This window comes from Grammomys surdaster, unplaced genomic scaffold (assembly GCF_004785775.1).
Source record: "Grammomys surdaster isolate TR1022 unplaced genomic scaffold, NIH_TR_1.0 126391, whole genome shotgun sequence".
Classification (NCBI taxonomy): Eukaryota; Metazoa; Chordata; class Mammalia; order Rodentia; family Muridae; genus Grammomys; species Grammomys surdaster.
Window position 1 is genome coordinate 18,360,079 of NW_021621185.1, and position 26,098 is coordinate 18,386,176.

Here is a 26,098-nt window from a genome sequence, read left to right on the forward strand (position 1 = left end):
GAGAGAGAGAGAGAGAGAGAGAGAGAGAGAGAGAGAGACTAAAGAAGCAGAAAAGTTCAATCTTATTTCTTTCATAATTGATGGTCAGAAATCTTTAACTAAAAATTGTAAAAACAATGTAAAAAGATATAAGAATTTTCCACAGCCTAGAAACCATGGCTGGGTCACAAAACTTCCTGGAAACTTTCCTTGTTCTAAGCATTTATTTGCTAAAGATGCTGAGGGAACAGACAAAAATGACAGAGAGACAGAGAAAGGGAGAGAGAAGTAGAAAGAGTCAAAAAGAGACAGACATATATATATATATATATATGTATGTGTGTGTATATATATATATATATATATATATATATGGAGAGAAATAGATAGATGATTGATAGATAATAGATAATTAGATGATAGAGAAAGAGAGATATAAAGATAGATGATTGATAGATAATAGATAAATAAGATAGATAATGAATGGATGGATAGATGAGCCATCAGATTACCAAGATAGATAGATAGATAGATAGATAGATAGATAGATAGATAGATAGATAGGCCATCAGATTACCAAGGCACTCTATGCTAAGGGTTCCTATATACCACTCCAGCACTGCCTGGCAGTAGTCCTATGAGGAAAGGAATGGCTAGCAGTATTCCACAAGTGGGAAATTTTCAGGTCCAAGAGTGTAAAACAACCATCAAAGGTCATCATGCAACCAGGAGTCTTGAAGTTCTTGTTTCTTCTACTATTCTGCACTGATTCTATTTAGCTCTCTGTTTCAATAACCTGTTACATAGTGCAAATAACATTGGGGGCATTTATTAATCAAGCCTCTTGCCCTTTGTAAACCAGTAGGTAGAGCCTTTAAAAAGGGATTATTAAAGTATTACACTAATGAATACTCTATCGACAAGAATTCTATTTCTATATTTCAAGGCTGTTCAATATTTAATAATTTTCCTGAAAATGCAAATAATTTTTCTCTATTATAAAGACACAAGGAATTCTGAAAAGTATCAAGCTCTATAGTTGCTTTACCCAGCAATAAATATAATCAGCATTAGGCAAATTTATATTCATTTATACAACATATACTTTACATATTATTTTGTGTTACACAAAATCATTACTCTTCACAAACTTAATTTTCAATGATTTAAAAACACACCTTCACATTTATAGGATGTCACTTCTTCCTAAACCCACAGGTCGCTCACTTCTCACATCTGTAAATAGTGTGGCAATGAGCACACTTGGAGGAGAAGCTGCTGAACCACAGGAGAAGCACCTTCTGCCAATTTGCTCTCCCTCGGGAGTACCTGTCACTTAACTCCCACCTGAAGAGCACCCAGGTCTGTCTCCTTCGCCTAATAGTAGCCTTATGCTTTAGTCCTTGCCAATCTGATAGGTGAAATGGGATGTATGTTATGATTTGCACTACTCCAATTTGGTGAGGTTGTATGTATTTCACGGTTCTTACTTCTTTAGTGTGCATGGTCTATTATTAAAGCAAGCAAAGGGTTCTAACTGAGAACTCATCTCGTGTTCTTGATGGTCATTACCCACCACAAATATTCAAGCCAGGAATTTAAGCCTCATGAGGCAGCTGAAGGCTCTGCATAGAGAACCCTGTCACAGGCTTCTGTGTAATAGTCTCAGGACATCCTTACCAAAGGGACGCGGTGTGTGGCTCTTGGGTGGCACATCTTCCTCCTGCTAAAGAAGGTAGCCAGGCAGACCTGAGCAAGATGGAGGGTGATGTCATGTAGATCTACCCCTTTTGTGATTAGGTACATCCTGACCAGACAGACAAGTAGTTAGCTAGATGTGAAGTAACCAAGGAAACCATGCCTGTATTTTGGTAGCTTGTCTCCTGGTGGTTAAAATGTCCCCATTGTGGCTTGGTATCCTTGAAGCTAAGGTTCGGTTCTTTCAGTCGTATTAGAAATGATGGTGACAAAGCGTTTTCCTAATCTCTACAAATGCCACAGAGAAACATTCTGATAAGCAATCAAGGAAAAACTGCAGGGATACCTAGGGACCAGAGCATGTACAGTAGAGTCAGATGAACCAAGTGGTACCCAAGGGGAGGAATTCAATGCTTTAATCAGAAGACAGAGGAACTGTGAGAAACCTCTTAAAAATCATATCGCAGAGCCAAATGGGCTTGCCACTTCCTCTTGAGCACAGCCTGCTCCAATCTCTCTCTAGGGTGCACTGTGCTTTGCTTTCAATGAGTAAAATTCTGCCTAAACTTTATCTCCAGGCTGCATTCCTTCCTTCGAGAAGGCAGGAAGCAGGAGAAACCTCCAGTGGGGAGCAACACAACCTTTGGGGTGATTCAGCAGGTGACCCAGGCTGCCTGTCTTCAGGATCAGAGCATCTATTGAACCAAGCTGCTCCACACAGTTCTGTTTAGTCCAAGAGCAGGATGTAATCCTCCAACTTCTCTTGCTGGACTTTGAAATGGAAATGAGGAGATTGGTCAGTAGCAGGGGACCCAAGGAGAAAGCAATACAAAGACATCAAAGGGACTTATACAGATGGCAGAGGTTTAGCATCTAGAGCACAGCTTCCTGCTTCTGGTGGAGATAACTTCCTTATGCTGCACCTTTACAGCATTCTTTCTGATCCCAAGCTCTGCTTCTCTCCCAGGAGGCCAGTAAGTGCCTTTCAAGACTTGAGTTGGCATGAGAAATCTTAAGGTCCAAGGATCTTGGGGTTTGTTTTGATAAGTTTGTGTTGCTCATGCCCTGGACTGCAAATCTCTCCTTTAGACTATCAAAAGCACACACTCCTGCACTCCAAGAGCCTGAGTGAAGAGCAGACCTCAGATGCTGCCCCCTGAGATAGCCCAGGCCACAAGCTACATTCCCACCCTATCCCCATTTTAATGATAGACCATGCACACTAAAGAAGTAAGAACCGTGAAATACATACAACCTCACCAAATTGGAGTAGTGCAAATCATAACATACATCCCATTTCACCTATCAGATTGGCAAGGACTAAAGCATAAGGCTACTATTAGGTGAAGCAAACAGACCTGGGTGCTCTTCAGGTTGGAGTTAAGTGACAGGTACTCCCGAGGGAGAGCGAATTGGCAGAAGGTGCTTCTCCTGTGGTTCAGCAGCTTCTCCTCCAAGCATACTCTGACTTTTCTCCTGACTTCTCTGTTGTTTTTCTAACCTATAGGTATATTAAACATCAACTTTTGTGCTGTGTGAATATCTGTAATTTATACATAAAGAAAGTTTTTCTTCTTTCTTGGGACCAGTGTTTTACACACCTAAAGGAGATGACTGCTCTGAGAGATGGCTTACTGCTCTATGCAACAAACAATACAAGAACAGCTTCTAAAAGCACTCACAGGTTCTACATAGAACCTGTTTGCAGCAAAAGAGTGAGAAGATAAAACAGTCTTCTAAGTGATTTAGAAGACAGCGGGCAATCGAATTCACAGCTCCCAGCAGCTTTACCCATCTCCACAGTGTCTTCTCTGAACTCCTGAATTTCCTTAACACCTTTCCTTTTTAAATGAAGTGGGGGTAGAGTAGGAGTGTATTGTTCTGTACGTGTGAGTGTGCATGTGTGTGTGTGTACATGCATGCACAGATACATGGGCTTGTGTGTATGTTCACAGAAGAAACCCTAGCTAGGTGACAAGACATCCTGATACATATAAAATGCCAGGAAAATTGTCCGTGTCCTTTCCACAATGTCGTATTTCATATCGTTGTTTGTTACTTAGAGTTGTGTGGGGTGCACGTGTGTGCTGGAATGCTAAGGGGCACATGATAAGGGGGTCAGTGAAAAAGGCCCACGATGGAAATGAGGGAGCTGTCACTGGTTCTAGAGGTATAGAATGCCTCTTGAGACTGTGATGGCCTGATTGTCGCAAGGCTTAATGCTTTGTTGTGGCTTTGCAGATTATAGGTGCTTCCGAATGTGCGATTTAACCCCTCTGCCAAGTGGCTTTTTCTCTGAAAAGCCACCTTCACATTTTCTTCCGTAGTGATTGTACATCTTTTACAAAACTGCCCTTAAAAATCCCAGAGAGAAAACGCCATTTGAAGAAAAACAAAAATAAGGAGAAATACATAATTTATTTTTACACAGGATCTCATAAAGTTTGATCAAATGTTCTCTCTTATGATGAAAATCTACTCTGTAAAGGGAAGCTAATTAGACCACATGCGTCATGGCAGATAAATCACAATTTACTCAGCCGCATCCCTGGGCCTCTTCGAGCCAGACTGGTCCTGCAAGAAGTAGGTGTAAGTGATGTAGACACAGGCAAGAGGGATTGGACGGGGATGGGGACGGGGACGGGGACGGGGACGCAACGCGGGATCAGGAGGGCAGGGGACAGGTCCCAGTGGTTTGGGTTTTCTCTTTTAAAATCTTTATAAGGTTTTTATTTCTCTAAGGTTGGTATAATGCTATCTCCTTTTTATTTTGTCTTATAAATAGCTTTTATTTATATATTTAATTTAAATTTTTCATACATGGCTAAGCAGGGTGGTACAGCATTTCATCCCACCATTTAGGAAGCAGAGGCAGGTGCATCTCTGTGAGTTTGAAGCCAGCCTGGCTTACACAGTGAGTTCTAGGCCAGCCAACGCTACATAATAAGACTTGTCTCAATAAATGAATTCATTTTTATATAGCTCTATTTCACACTAAGCACACTCCCCCTCCCACCCTCTCTTCTCTCAGTCCTTTCCCCTCCCGTTTCTCTTCTTTGTTCCTCTGGATGGTTCTGTTTCGCTTTCATTTTGCATACATGCGCACACGATGAACCACAAATGACAGAAATACAATATTTGTCTCTCCGAGACTGGCTTAATTCATGTCACATGACTATCTCTAATGGTTTCCACTTTCCTGCAAATGACATTATTCTATTCTTTATAACTTGAGAAGTCCCACTGTGCAACCATAACTGCATTTTCTGTATCCATTTCTCCAACGGTGGACATCTAGGTTGGTGTCATGGCTATGCTACTGTGATAAACAATATTCAAGTATCTCAGTGACGTGTTGGTGTGGACTCCTTCAGATGATCACCCAGGAGTGAAATAACTGGGTCACAAAACAGAGTTCTACTTTTAGATTTGGGGGTTGCAGTGTTAAGTAACATGGTTGGGTGACGTGACAATTCTGCTTCAGATAGGTGATAATCTGACATGATGACAGGCAAGCTGAGGGGAAAGCCCAGGGGAGAGTGCTTCAGGGAATGTGAAGAGCCTAGAGGGGGTCACTTGCCTAGAGCAGATGAACAGAGTAGGTAACATGGCTGGAAAGGTGATGGGGTAGGCAATGTCTTGCTACAAATTTTCTTTTTAGTTGGAGTGTGGCAGGGGTCATTGCGGAGTAGAGGAAAAAGCAATGTTCCCCAACTTAGGATCTAAAAAGATCCACTGGATACATTGTATGAGAAAGGATGGTGGGCTGAAAGAAGAGGCAGGAGATAGATCAAAGGGGCTGCCGCACATCCCCCTGAAGCACACAGAGGGCACTGTGCATTACAGTGTGAACAAGAAGCAGATCCGAGTTTCCGAGAGCCTGTGATCCTGAGGCTGCTCAGATCAGTTAACACTGCAGCAGCACCTGTGGATTAGCCTCCAAGTTGTTATTTTCTCATGATTAGGTGACAGGTGAGGTGATTTTGCTGTCCCCTTTTCTAAGGGACTTCTGTGTCCACATCACCTAGCACACGGCACTCAGCTTCTTCGAGCACATGCATGGTGGACCCAGTGCTTCGCTGGCTTGCAATGCCTCCTGCCCAGGCCACTTGTTGCAAGAACTTCTCAGCTCATTCTCTTCCTTGCTCTTCAGAGCTCTGCTTGCTTCTTCCATCTCTTGGAGACTGTGACACCAACACCAGGAACACCTAAACATGTTAGCCTGGCAACCATAGCTCCCCATGACCACCTGCCTAGATCCTTCTCTGCCCTCCTTCACAAAGTCCGGAACTGGAAATCTCTGCTCCAACCTTTTGCCCAAATACCCTGATCCATGAAACACTAATCTTTTCCTTGTGAGCCCTCCTTCCTCCCCCACAGTTTATAGAAAGCCTATTCATCCCAAGGTAGGGCCCAGGGCCACCTTTTCACACAGTCTCTGACTCCTGACATATATTTGTGTTCACTCCCACTCTGGGGGAGCAGAGCCACTCTCATAGCTCATACTTTGGAGAAGCCACTGTCCAAAGCTCGAGCAACGCTGGCCCACCTTATACTCCCTCTGCTTCCCAGCACTTCCACTGTCTTCCTCTCTAATAGAAAACTAGCAAGCTCCCCTGAATCTATTCTGTCAACTCACAAGCGTCAGTAGCATTTACTATGTATCCAGACCAGCTTGCTTGGAGTTAGTGCTAGGGCAACCAGCAGGGCTGGCTCGGTGTACTTTGTGGTACAGTGATGGCTACCCAGGGCAGCAAAGGATGTCTAGGAGTCTAGGAGGAATGACGTCTGTAGTCTAGGAGGAATGAACCCTGTGTGTGCAGAGCCACCATGGCAGGAAGGGGATGGGCACCAGGGGCACCAAGGAGAACTTTGGGAGGCCACTAAGTGTCCTTAGGATATGTCGGAATTAGTAACACAAGGAAGAGGAGGGGTGGTGGAGGAAAAGGCACAGCATGTTCGGAGGCAGACAACAAGTTCTGCAGAGGACCTCCAGGCACACTGTGTGCAAGTAGGAGGTGGGTGTGTGAGGAGGAACAACCGGGGTGGCTAGATGTTCGTCTTGTCTTCAAGGGTTCAAGCACAAGGCAGGAAGCACAAGTGAACAGTGAGGCAAAGACAAGGAATGTTATAGGGGTTCTGAGCATCTTCTCAAGCTTTCTGTGGAAAAGCCCCACAAGAACAAGCACCGACCAGCACAAATCATAGGCTGGCCCATGCCGTTGTGTTGCTCCATATTTTCACGAAGTTGGCAATCAAAATCAACCTCATTTTTTTAAATCATATTTGTTCTAATGAGTTGTCTCATTCCCTCCCTCTTTTTATTTTATTTCGTTGAAATTGTCAAGTAAATTTTTCAAATTTTTGAAATTATAGTTACATCATTTCTCTCCCTTCCTTCCAATCCCTCCCATGCACCCTCTTGCTCTCCCTTAAGTTCATGGCCACACATATGCATATACATACATATAAATATATATGTATGCATATACATATATTTATTCCTAAATACATGACTACAGCCTGCTCAAGATTTAGCAGAGCATGAGCACACACATGCAGTTAGGGATGAGCCGTCACAGAAGCAGCCACAATGACACCAACTGGCCTCCCATGACTACGTGACCATGACATACACCACAGCAAGGACAAGACCCAGGGAGAAACCCGCCTTCCAGGAATGAAAGAGACAAGCTGAGGCAATTTGATAGGACACACTAATCACGATAGTCCCTGTGTAAACATGGAAGCATATCATTGAAAGTTTTCAAGTGATAAACTCAAGGTCTTAAAGAAATTTCAGGAATCTCTAAGGCTACATGTTCTAAACAGCACCCTCATTTTAGAGGACTTCCTTTTCAGAGGTGCTAAGAAATATACCTTCAAACTTGTATATTGAAAGCAAGATGTCAAAGAGTACTTGGCCCCATGGTACCACCTTCATATAAATTGGTTTCCTTAAAGATACGCTACCACGCAGATGCCATGGTAGTTTTACAACGATGGAACCGTCATGTTTGAAAGCGTGAGAGTACAGTAGTTATCAGCTGACAAATGAGAAAGGCTGTCACTGCGTAGAGTACTACCTACCAGAACAGCAGCAAGGAGAACAGCTTTGTCTAAGGCCACAGTTCTGCCTTAGGCCTCGTCTTGTTCAGGCTGCCTCACTTCAGTGGTACTTTAAGATTTTATGCAATTCATATCAAATCTTTCTCTCCTTCCTTGTCTATCCCAGGGCCCACAAGTCCCGATTTTCTCTGAAAACGCTCCAAACACTGTTATTTTTATATTTAACGAATTACTTGTGGATCTCTTCAGGACAATCATTGGTAGGTGGGGGACAACTGAAAACTGGTGATGGCTACTCAGGAACTCAGGAATGTCACTCAGCTACAAAGTCATCCTCCACAAGCCACCAGCCTCCCTTCACTGTGTGAATGCCCAAATGGCCGTATACTGTGAGCTACCTCAGCAGTAGGCCTCATTTGTCTTAGTGAATCATCTTCAATCTTGCTGCACACTAAAAAAAAAAAAGTTCTTTTCAATGCTGGCAGGCTCAGCTGAGTCTTTCTCCAGGGAAGCCAAGGAGCGTGAGAGGCTGCATAAGGTAATTTCCATTTCAATGAAAACCACAGCCTAGACTGACTGGAGATTTCCACCCAGCCCTCCAGTCTGAAAACATCAAGTGGGCTGCCTACAGGACTCTCCTCTCCCGGTGTGTCAAGAGCAGAGAAATGTCCCTGCTACCGGATTAGCAAACCTCACTTCAGTGTGATTCATCTGGAAGGTGGGTGGTGCAGAGCCTGGTGCGTGTGTGCTGTGTACACCGTGTGCATGTGGCCGCGGGGGTGACAGGGAATGGAGAAACGGGGAGCCAGGATGATTCTTATGAAAACCATAGCTTAATTAATTCAAAATTTCTCAAGAAAAACTAGTCTTTCAAAACACACAGGCAGGAGAGAAAGGAGGGAAAGACGGAAGGTCATCTTAACCAGCAAAATACCACTTTCCTACAAAGAGTTACCTCTCAGTCTAAGAAGCAGCCACAAACACAGGAGTAAGGTCCAGAAGACAAGACTGCACTGGTTTCTTTCTTGATAAAAGTTTTACCTATAGGACTTATGGCTCCATGGGCGAAGGGCCTGCCTAGTAGGGGTGTAGGCCTGGGTTCAACCCCTGACACACATGCATAGACACAGGTGCACACACACATACAACATGTAACTTACTTATAATAGTCTCATATGCCTGGGAACAACACGAGTCAACCGAAGCATTTTGGAATTTTGACCTGTCATGTCATTGAGCCCCATTCAGGATCAAATGGAAAAAGAAAAAGAAATAATATAAAAGAAGGAGGGCCAGGAAAATTGCTCCTCAGAAGTGCAGCATGCTTGATATGAAGAAGGCCCCTGGGTCCCATTCCTGGCACTGATCAAAAGGCAAGTGACAGTAAACAGCAGACTGTCGAACGGTTCCTGCAACAACATGGGTAGATCTCACAGGCATGGCAGATGCGGGGTCTAGCTGAAGAGATTGCTACCCCAAGATCATGTCTAGCACTTCAGAGGGAAAAGACCCCACTTTCCAGTTTCCAATCTTACTGCGTAGGAGGAGAGGGAAGGAGGGAGGGAAGGAGAGAGGGAAGGAGAGAGAGAGAAGGAGAATAAAAGGAGAAACAGACAGGAAGAAGGGAGAAAAGGAGGAGAATAGGAAGGAAATATTGGTACCAATAACTTAACTTTTATCTTATTGTAATCCTAACTGTATCCCTTATTCAAACTGATAAACTAAATATCAATAAACATACACAGACACCAATCGTTGAGTAGAAAGTAGCACCCTTCAAAGTGACAGTATTTGGCAGAGAACATTCTGTCATGATAAGGATTGGTGATTAAATAAGCATCTAAATAGCTTACAGTCCAGCGAGACTCTGGTTAATGTTAGTTAGAGAACGTGCTCAGTGTGGGAAACAAGAAGACAAGAAATGCAAGCAAAGGTGAGAATACAGAAGAAGCTTCACTTCAGTTATCTGTTTTCTTGTAATGCCATTCAAATAAATGGCTGGCTTCTTTTAAATGGATACTATTACTGCGGTTGGAATGAGAAGTGTCCCACAGCCTCGGGCATTTGAGCTTGTGCTCCCCAGTCTGTGGTGCTATTCGAGGGTGGGAATTGGGTGCTGGGGCCTTCATGGAAAGGTGTCACTGGAGAGCTTAAAGGCTTTCCTCTTTCAAGTTTACTCTCTTCTCTGTGCTTGAATTTGAAGATGTAAGCTCCTGTCGGCAGGCTTCCCCTCTGTGATGGAATCTTATCCTTCTGGAACTGAACGACAAAAATGGTCTTCATTCTATAAGTTGCTCTTGGTCATGATGCTTTATCGTTGCAACAGGAAAGTAACTAATACAGTCATTTTGAGGGTGTGAGGGCATTTTTAGTCCAATACTGGAATCCTTGATTTAAAAGATCGCAAAGAACGGAAGAGATGAATGGTCCGACAAGTAAAGGCATGGGCTGTCGAGGTTGATGACCTTAGGACCTGAATTTGATCCCCAGGTCCCGTAAGATGGAAGAGAGAAATAACTCCCGCCAGGTGTCCTCTGACCTCAATATACACAATGAGGTAGACTGTGTGCCCATATACATAAGCACACACAAATAAAAGTGGAAAACATAGAAGGTCATTGAATTACAATAGTCTTCTGTGCTGCTAAGACTAATAATCCATCATAGGTCTACACTGTAGGCCTGAGGATATGGCTTAGTGGCAGAGGGCTTGCCTAGTATGTGTAAACCTTTAGAAGGGGTAAATTCTATAGAATTGACATATAAATATATATTTGCTTGAGAAACTTGTACCTAATCAGCCACAGGGTCTAAAATGTCTGTGTCAAAGAAGAAAATGAATTTATTTCAATCTCAAGCAGTATACTAATATAAGCCTGAACTATAATTAATATTGTAAGCTAATCAATGGGTAGAATTATATGGTGGGTGGGAAGAAATGAACTAGGCAGAATTTTAAACCCATGTTGCAGAGATCAGGCAAACTCTGAGCTGATAATATTTATGTAACTAAACGAGACTGATTTTACTTTAAAGATGGCTAAAAATTTCCATGGCAAGTTACACAAGCTATAAACCTTATATATTTTTAGTCCCTGGCAACTCTTTTCTTGAAGGTTCAGTGGATACCGTTATGCCAAAGCCAATTCATCCTCTGCACGCTAGAGGAAATCTACTGCGCAAACTTCTTTGAGCATATTTGCATTAGTATACAGGCTCTATCTCACCAATGTTGCCATAGCAACTCTTGCTAATTGGGCCTTGGCTTCGTGTTTAAGGGTAAAGAAAGGTGAATCCAAACATGAAGGACTAAATTTTCACAGAAATCAAAACCAGAATGAGTGTTGGGGAGTCCTTGATAATAGGCTGTGAGTAACTCCAAATTAAGACACAAAAGAAAGATGTGTTTTAAATATATCAAGCATCTAAAATATAATTAATTGGAAATTAGACATGGTGGCACAACCCTGTAAACTCAGCACTCCCGTGGCACAGGTGAGAGTGTGGGGAGGTTGAGGCACACCTAGGCTATAGAGTGAGACTCTATCTCAAAAATACAATATAACGCAATACAATGAAAAAGCTCGACGGGCACTTGGGAGGCAGAGGCAGGTGGATTTCTGAGTTCGAGGCCAGCCTAGTCTACAGAGTGAGTTCCAGGACAGCCAGGACTACACAGAGAAACCCTGTCTCAAAAAACCAAAAAAAAAAAAAAAAAAAGAAAAAAGAAAAAAAAAGAAAAGAAAAAAGAAGAAAAAAAAAAGGAAAAGCTCACTCCCAGGCTCCACCCCACGCTATGAGGGACAGGATCTTGTGGCAGTGCACACCTGTCTCTCATTTGAATCATTCAGCTCACCAGGGGACAGTGAGGAATGAAGAGTGGTCAAGAAGGGCACAGTGGGACCTACCCAGCATCCAAGCAGCAGCTCAGACCTCCAAGGTTGCTTCCTTCTCTGTGGTCATGTGGTCTTGACACCCCCTTGTACAGGGACAATGCCATACTGAGAAATGGTTTCTACTTTGTAAAAAGAGACAGAACATTCCACAAAGGATGAAGGAGCACTAGATGTTGGAATTGGGGGAAAAGCATCAAGCTGATGGACAGAAACCACCTGGTACCCAGACAACCTTCCTCATGAGGGGTCTTTCCGGAATTGCATCTAGCAACAAGAGCCCCACCCACACAAGTACAACAGCTGGACTAGAGGATTCTTGTTCACCTGACAAGGTGCTGTGTCTGTGTGAAAGCACCCTCAGAAGCCTTGATGGGGCTGCTCTCTTCTGAGCCTTTGAAACCTTTCTTTGCTTTTTTCTTTGGGACATGGACATGTGACTCAGATACACATTTGAGAAAAAAAAAAAGAGGGGGATGGAAACCCACCCAAAGAAATGCCTGGGGCCCATGATGGAATCAGTTCTAACCACTACATATTTGCTGGAACTCAGATGTCCCATAAGAGATAGAAGTCAAAACTATGATCAGTGAGATAGTCTCTGACTTCAAAGGACTTGTAGTCCTTATGCCCAAAGCCAGTCTGCCCAAACTACACCATTAGTTATTTTAAGTAAAGCATTCACATTATTCATCTGCTAAAAAAAGAAAAAGAAAAAGAATTATATGATCTGAAGAGAAAACAGAGTACTACTGAGCTGTTAAGAAAAATCTAACTTTGAAATTCACAAATATATAGATGGAGAAACAGCGGATGGAAATACTCATTCTGAACCAAGTAACCCAGATGCATGTTCTTCTCTCACTCGTGGCCATGAGCACTGAATCTTCAAATATGTTCCATTCGGAATACCCATGCAGGTTAGGAAATTAGCAAGGTTGTGGGTGGGGTGTGTGATTCCCAAGGGAACGGAGATAGAAACAGTGGTGTGAAGGGGTACAGGAGAATAATAGGAGGTTAAGTTAGGGTGGGAGAGGGGAGGGAAGGGTACAGGAGGAAAAACATGGAGAGATAATTAACATTAAAGACAGTTTTCAAAAAGTCATATGGAATTTACAACTGTAGAAGCTTCCTAAACACACACACACACACACACACCACACACACACACACACACTCACACACTCCAAAGAGTTTCAGTGCAGTTATCCTATAATAAGCCATCAATGTCCCTACTACATTTTGCAGGTTAACAAAAAGCTCAGTGCCAGGAATGAGTTACCTCTTTTGCAGTTATTGGGGGGGGGGGGGATAAGGTTTCAGAGACCCCACCCCCCAAACGTTACAGGCTAGTGTCCATCAGAGGTCCACAGCTGGTCAAGTTGCAGAGAGGGGACCTCAAAGTGCTCCCCACTAAGTATCAGACCCTGCCATCCAAGGCTTACAGATTATTGTCGACACTGAGAAGGGAAGACTGCAAGAGCCAGAGGTCATGGGTGACTACAAGGAAACAGTGATTTCTGGACACCTCAGGGCATTTGCACATATGAGCTTACCACAGCTGTGGTAGTATGCACAAGATCTGTACAAGCTCAAGTCAGACAGATCCCAGCATGGAGCGGGAGCTGGGCACCCCTAGCTGAGGAGGCATTGGCAATCAGTAGCTTGTAAGAGAGGAGAAGTCAGTTCCCTCTAAGGATGTGGCCTCTTAAAGGGCTATGGTGGGAAACCATAAACCCAAGAGTGTGTGGGCAGCACAAATTTGACTTAGTGAGTTTTTAAAAAGAAAGAGACAACACAGAGTAAGGTGGGTAGAGAAAGGTGGTTAGATCTGGGAGGAGTTGGGGGAGATTTGAATATAGTCAAAATATTGTATAAAATTCTCAAAGAACTAATAAAGATAGAGAGGGGAAAAAGCATTAGAAATACCTGAAGCTGGAAGGTTTCCATCTCCTCCCATAGGCTCTGAGAGCTAAGGAGTTATTTACTGGCATCTCTGCATGGAACAGAGGGATGGGACAAAGCCTTACGACTAGGCTGGGCAAAGCCAAGTTGGCGCACACAAAGCCCACCAAACTGGAGTGAGGACCTATCGCTTGTTAAGAATTCATAAAAGGTGGTTTCCTGTCCCTATGTTCCCAATTTAGAAGGGAAATCTGCCATCTTGACACCCCTGACTCCAGGAAGCCCAGTTAACCTGCTGCCGGGGCTGCGGGGACTAGTCCAGCTCTGCCCAAGTCAGGCCAATGGCTCAACTCTTTTCAATCCCCTCATGTTCCTTCCTGAAGTAGTTGGTAGTTCTTGCTGTAAGAATTATATCATGGGCTGAACTGGCTCTTATTTGGTCTGAGAATTTCCTTGATGGTAAATTTCATTTACCGTCATAAAAAGATGTAATTAAACCACGTGTATGGATTCCCATGTTTAAATAATTAGTTCCTTCTCTCCGAGTGCTATAACTAAGAGTCCTGTACTGAGTGTCAAGAAGTGTTATTTACAGAAGGAAGATTGTCCTTCTAGGACATTCCAGGATCCCCATTTCCCCCTTCATAACCCACTCCGCCTATATTTGTGCTAGACTGAAGTAAATGTGCAAACAGCACCAATAAAAAGCAGCTGAAGGTGCACATTCTTCAACACTAATTAAGCCAGGATGCCTGATTCACGGATGTTCCTATTACTGAAAATGTTTTTATAATAAACAATGGCGCTTAAGAGTCATTCCGTTCTCCGTTTCCACGTTCATTCTCCATTACTCCCGTGAGCCCAGTCAGCTCTGTACAATAAGTTATCACCTGCTATATGACCAGACTGACATCCTATGTACACACTCTAATTCATACAGTGTTCACCAACATGGCTGCTTGATTTTCTTTTGCTAGTCTTCCCATTCTAATGCTGCAACAGGCATACATGGAGCAGGTATGTACTCTTGGGCCCGTTTCACAAAGGTGCTCTGCTCAAGATCATACAACTATTGAGAGAACCAAGAAAGAAATGCTCCAGGATCCACCTCTGTTTGAGAAGAACAGCAGCAGCCAGGAAGCTCCACACCTGGCAGTCAAGGCCAATGAGTGTCTCCTCTGCTCTCCCAGTTCTTCTAACCCTGCCTTCCATTGTCTCTGCAGCCATGCAGAGTGAATATCTGAGCCTTGCTCTTGCTGTGAATAAAACCTGGCCTATAAGTTAGTACTGCCCATCTCTCTGTTCTAATACCACCCTTATAAAATTAAGTAGTGTGGATATGTCTTATCTAATTCTACCAAGTCTAAAAATAAATGATCAATTTTGTCACAGTTTGTCACTAAGTCATTTATTATAATGACTTATAATAAATTATAAGAAAAGGACAAAAGTGACATAGGATTGTGCCCAGAGAGGTGTCTGTCGACCTAGATGTGACTTTAGGTCACTTCCTGATGAATATCATCCTTCATCTTGACCTCAGCCTCAGGAATTTTGTTAGAGCGGCACAGCAGATAAGACAGCAGTGCACCACCAAGGTAAACCGTGTTTCATGAACATGGTAACTTACTTCTGTACCCAAACAAAATACCCTAAGGAAGGGAGAGGAACTGGAAAAGTCGTTTGGGAAGATGAGACAACTCACAGGAGAACAAAACAAAAACAAATAAATAAACAAAAACCCAAAATACCTGAAGCTACCTGCCTATGTACAGCACAGGAAAGCTGAAGTTGCTCCACCTGCTATTTTATTAACAAATGTCCCAAGAGGAGAGGAGAAAGAAAATGATTCTAGAAAGAAGGACTTAGCAAACAAAACATCAAACAAACACACATATGATGGTAATCAAGGAACAAGGGCTTTTGGAAAAGACCTGCCTCTCCATTCCTCCTGCAAGCCCAGTCAGCTCCATATAAGTTATCACCTGCTATATGGCCAGACTGACATCTTATGTACACACTCAAATAAAGTCTTTGCAAATTTCCCTGCCCAGCCCCTCCCCTACACAGCCATACTCTATTGGTATAGAAAATTACTTGACCACCATTTCACATCTCTTCCTCCTGTCCTTGGCTGAGCCTGTGTATTTCTATTTTGTCCCTGGGGCCTGGGAGAGCCACAGGAAGAGGGAAACTCTGTCCACTCATTTTTTTCTCAGTTTTCCAAAACCAACATAAAATTCTGTACAAGGTAAATAAATTGATTTCACTTTTTGCCTCAGCTGCTAGATAGCTGAGCACAGTCAGTTCATTGTGTACGCTTGCTGAGCCTGTGCTAACCCTTCCTCAAATCTGTATGCTTCATAATGAATGCGGTCCTGATCACTCTGACGGTGGCCAAGGACCAGGACTCAGTAAGTTCAGAGGTCCTTCAAAAATCTTTCATAGTGTGCAGAGTGGCTACCAGACAGATTGCCTGTATGAACTGGAGAGGGGCAGCACTCAATTCTCCAGGATCAGTATCTCAAAGATACATGACACATCACTATGGTATGAATGTGGACCCCAAATTTCATGTAATTGAGGATACCCAGTGTTGACCTCTTTCTACATATTATATACATTCATGTGCAATGCATCTACGTGTATATGTGCACACATACAAACACACACACACACACACACACACACGTACTGGATCATGAACTTTTACAAATTATTTATTAAAAGTATATATCCCAGCTAATAAGTTAGTTATACATTTGGACAAAAGTCTTTGATGGGCCCCTCATCTTGGAGGAAGCAGAGTCCTCCATGCTTCTCATCTAAGCTGGGTTGGAAAACTGGGGCATCAGCCATAGATGCTGGTCCCTCTCCTTCAGAACAATGTAAGTTAAATTTTACAGGAATGGTTTGTCACAGTGGACACCTCCTTTTGCACCTGCGAGCTGGGCCTGCATTCATTCAACTAAACTTGTTTGGGATGGTTTTAGCCTCTCACTTAGCTCTAGTGGTCAAGCTGACCTACGACGCTTCTAGATACACTTGTTTGCCTCCCTCAGTCCTCCCCAGGCTTGTTCCAAGTCTACCCACTCCTACCCCAGAGCCTCTGTAATGCCTGATCTGTACAGAAACACAATGTCACTTTCAATTGTTTAAACTTGTTCTGCCTACTTAACAGCTTTCCCTTTCCCTTCATAATGCCACTTCAACCCACTCCAGAGGCAGCTGTTGTCCCCCACGTCCCTTGACTCACAAGACTGAAGTACAGACATCACTGTCTTCCCCATGGTTCCTCCTAGACCGCACTACCTCCATTCAGGAAGAATAGACTAGTAACTGTCAAACCCTAGTCCTGTCCATCCTGGCCTGAGCTCCAGGACTTTCCTTTCACTCCACACTGTGTTCCTTCTAGGCCTACTTGCGTCTGGTGGCTTTAAGGTAGATGACCTTGGTAGCACCCAGAGGCCTAGCTGGGACTTCCTCCTCCGTCCCACCTCCAGGGCAGCTCCACCTAGGCTCCACCGCACCCTGGCCATTATCGTTCCCTGGAAAAACCCCACCTGTGCAATGCAGGCTTCCAGATCTCTGACCACTGCCTGTGTTTACCCGTCTCTACTTCCTTGTTCTTCGCCCTTCAGTCCTTCATCCTGACCATACCACTCCATCTTATCCACTGGCTTCACCAGCCTGGGTAGCTGGATTGGACCTCGAGACTGCTCAGTTTCAGTGATGTTTACATTAACACCATGGGGTCTTGGTATCCGGGGACTTTGTCAGAGCCAATATTCTGATCCTGAGGCCTGGCTTCCTCATTCATTTCCCCATAGGTTGATAATGAAAGTTACATGAACCTGATGATTGGCTTTGCAAAGAAAACTTAAGACTTTAGGTGGCTCCTCCAAACTGCTCTAGCTTCCTATCTATCCCTGATTAAAGCACTTCTGTACCACACTCCCATCCATTCAGTAGCCCTGGATATACTTCCTTTCTCCTCCCATCCCACAGGAAGGAGGAATTCTCTATTTTTTCCACCAAAGCCAGGTGGAAAGGCCAGAAGCAGAGATGGCGTCAGCTAAAGGTGCTTCTGTCTCCCCCTCAAAAACATGATTCTCAAACTCCAGGTGGCAAAAAAAAGTTCATCTGAGCAACTTAGTAAACTAGAAATTAAACACCTTTAATCCCAGCACTCAGGAGGCAGAAGAAGGTGGATCTCTGAATTCCAAGCCAGTCTCATCTACAGAGTGAGTTCCAGGATAGCCACAGCTACAAAGAGAAAACTTGTCTGAAAAAAAAACAAATATATATATATATATACACACAAACACACACAGACCAAATATATATGTTCAATGGGTCCGCTCCTAAGAATTGTCTTTTACTGTGTGGGGAAGTCTCCTTGTTACCTTCATGCAGGATGTAACTGAAGGTAGGAACCACCTCCCTAAATTTCTTTCTCATAAATGATGTAACTGTCTCACCATATGTCATGCAAAAAAACCAAAGGCGACTAAAAGAATGCACTAAAAATTAAATGACAGGGAAAAAAAGAAAAAGCCAAGGGATATTTAACCCAAGCCAGGCAAGACACAGTGGGAAGAGTTTGAAATAACTAAAGATGCTAATTTCTAGACCCTTGTTTTAACAACTAAATGGGTTTAAGTTTGTCACAAAAAACAATAAAACTAGACAATGACAAAAACAAACACACAGGAGTTACCTAACTCCCCATGCTAAAGGTTCAGTGTCAAACTAAGAACTTCAATTGAATTTATCAAATAAATGCAATATCCGTTTTTACTGTTGAACTTTCTAATATTTTCCTGATCAATATGACTTGGAGAGACGGAGGGAAAGAGCAGTACCCAACAGTCAGAAGAAGACATTCTCCAAACTTTCCCCTAAACCCACCACAGATCGGGATCTCATGACTTCGGGGCTAGGCGCTCTGCATGTGGATTTAGGACCTGGCACCATCTGAGGAAGGCATTGCTTTACTGAAAGCAAAGAGACCACTTGACATTCTGTAGCCATTCTGAGACGGAAGAGCTAAGGAGTCTGCCATGACAGTCAGGATACTACAAAGCTCCCCCTCACAACTCTCCCTCCCCCCAACACGCACACCACTGCTTCTCTCAGAGCCTGCACCATGAATAAAGATATTGTTTTATGAGTTTTAAGTGTCACAGCATGAGGTGGCATCTGGTTCATACAGGAAGGAAGACACTGCAGTGGTGTTTGCCATTCATACCTTTTGATGTCTCAACAAAAAGCCAAGCACACTGTGAAACCAGTCAGAACAGTGACAGAGCGAGAAAGATGACTGATGCACTGGGTGGGAAATCCAGACCTAACCAGCACAAGAGACGAATGAAGGCTCTCTTGAATGAGGAGGAGAAAGTCTGTAGTATAGAAAATGAAATTCCTATTAAAACTTGAAAAAACTAAGAGATGGGGAAGGAGAAGAAAGAAAAAAGAAAGAAGAGGCAGGCATACAAGGCACAGCCCTCCATAATGAACAAGTCTCAACTGTATTACTCAGAACAGAATAGCCAGCTACAGCAGTGGCGCATGCTTGGAATCCGAACCCAAGGGATGCTGAGGCATGAAGGCCATAAACTCAAGGCCAGCATAGGCTATGAGAGAAAAAAACAAATAACAGACACCACACAAAAGGGAAGGAGAGACAGAGATAGAGAGACAGAGAGGAGAGAAGGGGAGGGAGGGAAGAGGGGAGAGAAATAGAGAGATAGAATGGGGGGGGAATAGAGAGACAGAGCAGAGACACAGACAACAAGAGGGGAGGGAGAAAGAGCCCTAAATGGTCAATGACATGAATCCCACTGGACTCATAAACTAAGACACAACCAGGAGCTGGAAGCACAAGCCTGTGAAGAGCAAAAGCCAAGGCCAGTGGGAACTTACAACGATAGAGACATGACCAGGTGGTAGGAATGAGGTATGTTCCTGCAATCCTGGGACTTTAGAGACTGAGGCAGGAGAATACCAAGTTAGAAGCCAGCTGGGGCTATATTTCTATATACAACCTGAGTCACATGGGCAATACAAGATCATGTTTTAAGAGAAAGAAAGAAAGAAAGAAAGAAAGAAAGAAAGAAAGAAAGAAAGAAAGAAAGAAAGGGAGGAAGGAAGGAAGAAAGGAAGGAAGAGGGGATAGAGAGAAGGAGGTAAGGAGGGGTGATGGAAGGAAGGGAAGAAGAAAGGAAGGAAAAGAAAGAAAAGGTGGGGTAATATTTTATTGCATGCAGTCTGACATTAGCACTATACCTGGTTATAATGCTTGCTTATGGCTTGTTGGCTGTGACTTTGAACAAATACTAAAGTCTTTCCAGGATTTGGCTTCTTCACCTATAAAATGAGGGTGGTCCGTTTCCCCAGGACAACCGGGAGACTTGAGACCCCATGCAGTGAGTGCTCAGAGTATGGTGCCTGGTGAATAGTTGCCCATGTGACACCCTTGTTTGCAAAGTACATTTAAGACCGTGGAAAGTTTCAAGCCCCTCCCAGGCTCCCAACTCTGTAGAGTCTGAGAAACAAATACAAACAGTGGGATCAAATAGCAGTTGCTTAACTTGTCCTTGGCCCAAGATTATTAACATGAACAACATATCTGCTAGGATCCTATCCAACATACAGCCATGGTTAGAACACATAATATATGGCCTACAACAACAACAATGACAACAACCACTTCCAAAGAGGTGTCTCATGACAGGCTTAGCCGATAGAGCCCACAAAGTGAGCTCCTCTGAGTCACTAGTCAGTCAAGCATACAATTTCCCAATGTCCTCTGCTGCCCACACCTGGTCCTCTGCCAAATCTCATGGCTTCTTTCTTGACATCCTTAAACACCATTCCTTCAACTACAGTTACACAGTATCTCCTCCTAGTCACCACCCAGCTGGTGACTCTCTCCATCTCTGCTCTAAGTACTGCAGGCCGTCCAGGAGAGTTGGCTGAAGTCGTGTCTCCTTTTGTCTCAGGAAGATACATACCCATTAAGAACATCTCTCACTCTTTTTCAAGTTAACCCACCTGAATCCTTTCTTCTAGAAGATTCCTTTTCCCCCTGCTAGGATGTTCCTAGCCTTGGCCTCCCTAAAAGGGTAGAACCCTTCTATATGTGGCTGCCAAAGCATACTGGTTGGAAAGCAGCCCCAAACCAGGCAGTCCTCACAGCAGGCCTTCCTCTCTCTCACCTGGGAGCCAGATCTGAGAGAGACTATGCTGTGGACAATCTCCACTTCCTATCCCACCAGCCTCGACCTGGAGTAACCCTGTATTCTTCTTTCCCTCAGCACATCTGAGATCGCAGCCAGGGGAGGACAAAGATGGGGGAGAGACACAGTTACCACTGAAACAGGAAAGCTGTTTACAGGCTGCAAATACAATTAAGAAATTCCTTCAAATATCATATAGAGCAACAAGTCCCTTAACAAGCTGCGTACCAAGGTATTACCCTCCAGATTCCAATTTTTTATTAGCTGCGCTTGCGAGCACATCCAAGGATAGGGTGTCCTTAAGGACAAGGACAAAGAGGCCCACAAATGAAGGGGCATTCAGTAGATTCTGTGAAGGATTTCCCAGGCATGAGCATGTTTTCTTAAGTAAGCACAACTACTCACTGGACACTGGAACCACACTTGTGGCTTCTCTTTGCTTAAACATTTGAAACACGTCTTTTTTCCAAGCCCAATTCTCTAGCACACTTGCTAGAACACGTTAGAGCTTGGGACTTGATCTAATCAAAATGGTGTCCTTCTGGTGTCTGCACTGTAAACAGGACACAAAAGCAATCACACCTATGGTTTGTTTTCTTTCTTTCCAAGGCATCTTTAAAACGAAAACCTATCCCAGGCTTAGGCATACAGAACAGCTTTGCTCACACCCGGTTCTATCTACACAGGCCCTTCACCGAGGGAAGCCCTGCCCTCCCCCGAGGGAAGCCCTGCCCTCCCCCTGCACCCCCCCCACCTCAACACACACGCACTTATTTTTAAACTCTGGGCAGAAATAAGTAAGCACAGCAAAATTTGTGTGTGCATTGTCTTCCTTCCTTAAAACAGAAATGAGATACCACAGGAACCTTCCTTGGGAGATACAATAGTAGGCCCCATTCATAACTATGTGCTCAACTGTAATGTCCAAATTCCCTGTTCGTTCCTTGCCAAGATTTCGCTCTGGCCTTCATAATGGCCCCAGTTGGATTTCCTGATTCCTCAGCCTAGAGTTCTCTCAAAATGAACCCTCAGACTCAAGTTTTTTTATAGCTGTCCCCAACAAAGGACCGACTTTCTTAAAATGTATTCATTTTCATGACTCAAAATATATTTCACATAAATTAGTAAGAAGTGCTAATTCTTGAAATAAAAGGAGTAACTTTTCCAAACAGTGGGATTTCTGGCGTCAGCAAGAGCTGTTCAAAGCCCATAGGAGCAGCACATGCCTGCCCAGTCCTGTGTCAGCAAAATCTGTACCACAAAGAGGCTATAAAACCAGTTTGCAGGGTATCTGAAAGGAAAAATCTCAAAGTCCATTTAGTCACAAGTTATAAGACAGAAGAGTGAACTAGCTCAGGGCTGGGAGTGTGGCTCACTGGGAGAGTGCACACATTGTGTGGAAGGGGTCCTGGGTTCTATCATAGTACTTAGTACCCATTACTTAGTACCACATCATCCAGTTCCTAGTTGGGTTTGTAATGGAAGGATACACCACCTTCAGTCCCTCCAGCTAAATGTATCTGTTCTGTGGTCGGTCAATAGCAAAGAAGATGGACACATGGTATGAAATGTAGCTTCCAGGATGGCCCCCAGAGGTCTCCTCTTCAGATTCACGGCCCTCCTCACTCTGAACATGGCCTAGCTTTAGAACTTGATTCTAATCAGTAAGACATACCAAAAGGGATAGACATCACTTCTGAACATAAGGTTACAGACCGTCCTGCCTTCTATAGTGAGCACTCACTCTGGCAGAAGATGCTTGCTAGCTGCGCCCCAGTGACTGGCACCTCAGAAGGAAAGATTCTGCCCACCAGCAGATAGGAATGGAGACCCTTGGTTGAGAAGCCTGTGAGGAACAAAGTCCTGGCAACAGCACTAAAGGAGCTTGAAGTCGACGTGCCCCATTGGGAGCCTTGAGATGCCTGCTGCCTCTTGAGAAACCCAGGACCTAAGCATCCACTCAGGCTCTGACTACACAGAAAATATCTGATCCTGGGATCCCACCAAGAGTCAGTTCCTCTGCTTTATGGACATCACTGAGGACCCTCTCCAAGCCTGCCTACCTAAAAGAACTTCAATCACTGTTTAATGATAATAACACACCATACAGCATCCTGTGATTTTTTTAAAGTGTGTCCCCATCACCACGATCAAGTTTAGAACATATTTTACCATCCTTAGCAGAAATCCCGACCCATCCCCAGTTAGCCGCTGTTCCCCGCCAGCCCTCACCAAGCCTTACCAAAGCCTCCATCTCTACAGAGCTGTCTATTATACCTTTGATGTTCATAAATGCTATAACATAAACCTGTGCATCCTATTTCATATGGAATTTTTTATATTTCATACATTTCATTATGTAGACATACTCTATTTTGTTTATTCATTAATTTGCTGTGGATGGATTCGGGTTGATTTTTATTTTTTTACTAATAGAAATAATGGTTTATATACACATTTTCGTGTGGATATAGGTTTTCAGGGCTCGAGAGTATGTACCTGAGATTGGGACTGTTACGTCCTATGGCAACTCTATGCTTAATAATTTAAAGAATACTTCTAAAATAGCAGCATTATCTTATAATCCAACCAACAATACACAATACAACAATACTCCAAACTCTGCATGGCTTTGGTGACAATTTGTTACAACTTGTCATTTGTGTCACAGCTAGTAGTAAGAAATGATAGTTCCCTGTTTTGATTTGTAGTTCCCTAGCAGTCAGTGTGGAATATCTTGCCACACTTTTACTGGTCATTTGTTTATCTGTTTTAGAGAAATCTATTCCTACGCTTTATCCATTTTCAAATTAGACGGCTCTGCTTGTTTGTTTTGAGATGGGGTCTTCCTTTGTAGTCATGGCTGGCCTGGAACTCTCTCTATATAGACCAGGCTGGCCTTGAACTCACAGAGAGCAGCTTGCCTCTGACACCCAAGAGAAAGGATTAAAGGTGTGTGCTACCATGCCCTGATGACCTCTCTCCATTTTAAAACTAAGCTCTTAGCCTTGTATACTACAAGCCCGTAATTAGATATACTGTCTTTGTAGTTCCTAGTTAATTTTCCATGTGTGCTTTGGCTGCATGTCTGTCGGTGCACCATGTACATGCCTGGTACCCAGAAGAAACTGGATTCCCCTTGGAACTGGAGTTACAAATGACTGTTGCCCACTATGTGGGTGCTGCAAACAGAACCTGGGTCTTCTGTAAGAGCAGCAACTGCACTTACCCACTGAGCATTTCTCTAGCCCCTGTGTTTTCTTTATGGGACCTTCTGAACTAAAAACAACAAAACAGCAACTGGAACTTAGCTGAGGATTCATTGGGTCTCTAGAGTAATATAAAACCTTGTGTGTACATGTAAGTATGCATGTGTGTTTTCCTGGGAATGTGGGTATTTAGGTGCCATACCACAGGTACAGGGTCAGAGGACAACCATGTGTGCTGGTCCTCACTGGCTTTGAGACAGAGTTTTATGCTGTTTACCACAGAGCATGCCAGGCGAGATGGCCTGTGAGCTCCAGGGTCCTTTTAGCTCTGCCCCCCATCTCACTGGAGGAGATGACCACACCCAGCTTTGGAATCCCGGGAATCTGAATTCAGGTGCTCATATATGTGTGGCAAGAGATGCTAAGCCATCCTCTCAGCCCTGAAAACTTTATATTCCTAGTCTATTTCTTCAAAGACACTATTTTAAAAGAAGTTTTCTTCAAAGAATCTGGGATTATCTTTATGACAAACTCATAAAAAAGAGAAAAAAAATATTCACTAATGAATTCCAGGAATACTGAGGAGGATAGCACGCTGTAAAGGCTCGTCTTTGCCACTTTTGACACACTGAACAGAAAGCTATGCTTGTGCAAGCACATACCACCAGATGTCTGGCTCAAACCAGCATTCACAGAGTACTTTCCCCTTTCTCCGTGATTTTTTTTTTAAATCAGAAGGAGGGTGAAGCAGGTGGCAGTGTCTTTACTATGCAATTTACAGAGAAAAATGGGTTTTCCCCAGAGGGTTAGACAACCTGCCCATAGTCACACAGGCCCAAGGTAGGACCAGGAAATCAGGTCTACCAACTCTGGATGGTGCTCCTCTGTCCCACGGCGCTCTTTCCCACTTATGTAAAAAACAAAGCATGGAGTGGAACATAAGACGCAGAGGAAAGCAAAGTCCTGCCACTAATTCCCAGACTTGGTTATGGGATGTGCACCACGCTTGGGTGCCTAGGAATCTCTTCCTTATCTTGTCTTTTAAGCAAGAATTTGACTAAGTGTGTGTGTGTATGTTCAATAATCTTAGGCTGACAAGGACTCTTTGGTGTTCTCTGACCTAAATGCAGACTGTGCAGACATGTTAAGTAATAATCATGCTGATTACTAGGGCACAGAGTTGCATGGCACTGTTAAAAGCTGAAACAACACTGAGAACTCCTCCCAGCAAAGCAACGATAATGTCAAATTAGACCCCAGGCTAGTATTATATAAAATAGTGAGTTAAATCCTCTTTCTTCCAGCTCATCATTAACATCCATGCGAATTTCGCTGCATGTTTATTGGCTGTGTAGATTAAGAGGGCACCTAGCCCATCTGTCTCACAAAGCAGTATGTGAAATGCTAGCCAGTAGCATTGGCTCAGCAAAGGGCAGAGTCCTCTAGATCCCTCTGATAAAGAGACATTTGCTCTTTGGACTCTTCACTTTCTCTTAGGAGAACTCAGCCAGCATTTACTTCCAAAGAGTCTAGAAGAGTCAATGTGGTTTTGTAGACAGCATACCCAGCGCCCACACACCCACAGGTTAAGGAGATTACAGTCATAAACCTGCTTCCTAGTTTAGTGGCCCACGGACTTCAGTCACACAGGTCATTGTTTTATTGAACATTTACCGTCACAGGCAGGAGGTGAATACGAGACCTGAGGACACTCTTGGGGAGAAGAAGTTCAGTTTAAGTTACAGTCGATAACCCCGGTCTCCAAGCTCGTGAGCTGCAGCATCTGAAATCTAATTTGTCCTGTAGTTTCCTGGGAGGCTCTGAGGGAGGGAAAAGGAAGACTTGCCTCCCTGGCCCTTGACAATGACCTTGCTCGATTCTCCATGAGCAAAAGTGGTACCTCACGGCTCACGAGCAACCAGCCCACCAGTGAGCTATTATCTGCATATGCCCAGGTGAGTGTGGTGCCCAGCCAGCTGTGATCAAGGGGTGATGAATGAACAGTGTGTGTTCAAATCTAAATTACAGGTGACAGCAAGAGTGTCTTCCCAGCCATCCATAATCCTGATAATCCTTTGGGGTTGTTGGTCCATTCTGGACTTTC

General features: G+C 43.7%; 1 protein-coding gene across 1 annotated transcript in view; it reads right to left on the bottom strand.

Moving 5' to 3' along the window:
- Positions 1–26,098, bottom strand: part of Iqgap2 (IQ motif containing GTPase activating protein 2) — a 266,744-nt gene that overhangs the window by 189,635 nt on the left and 51,011 nt on the right. The window lies entirely within an intron of this gene.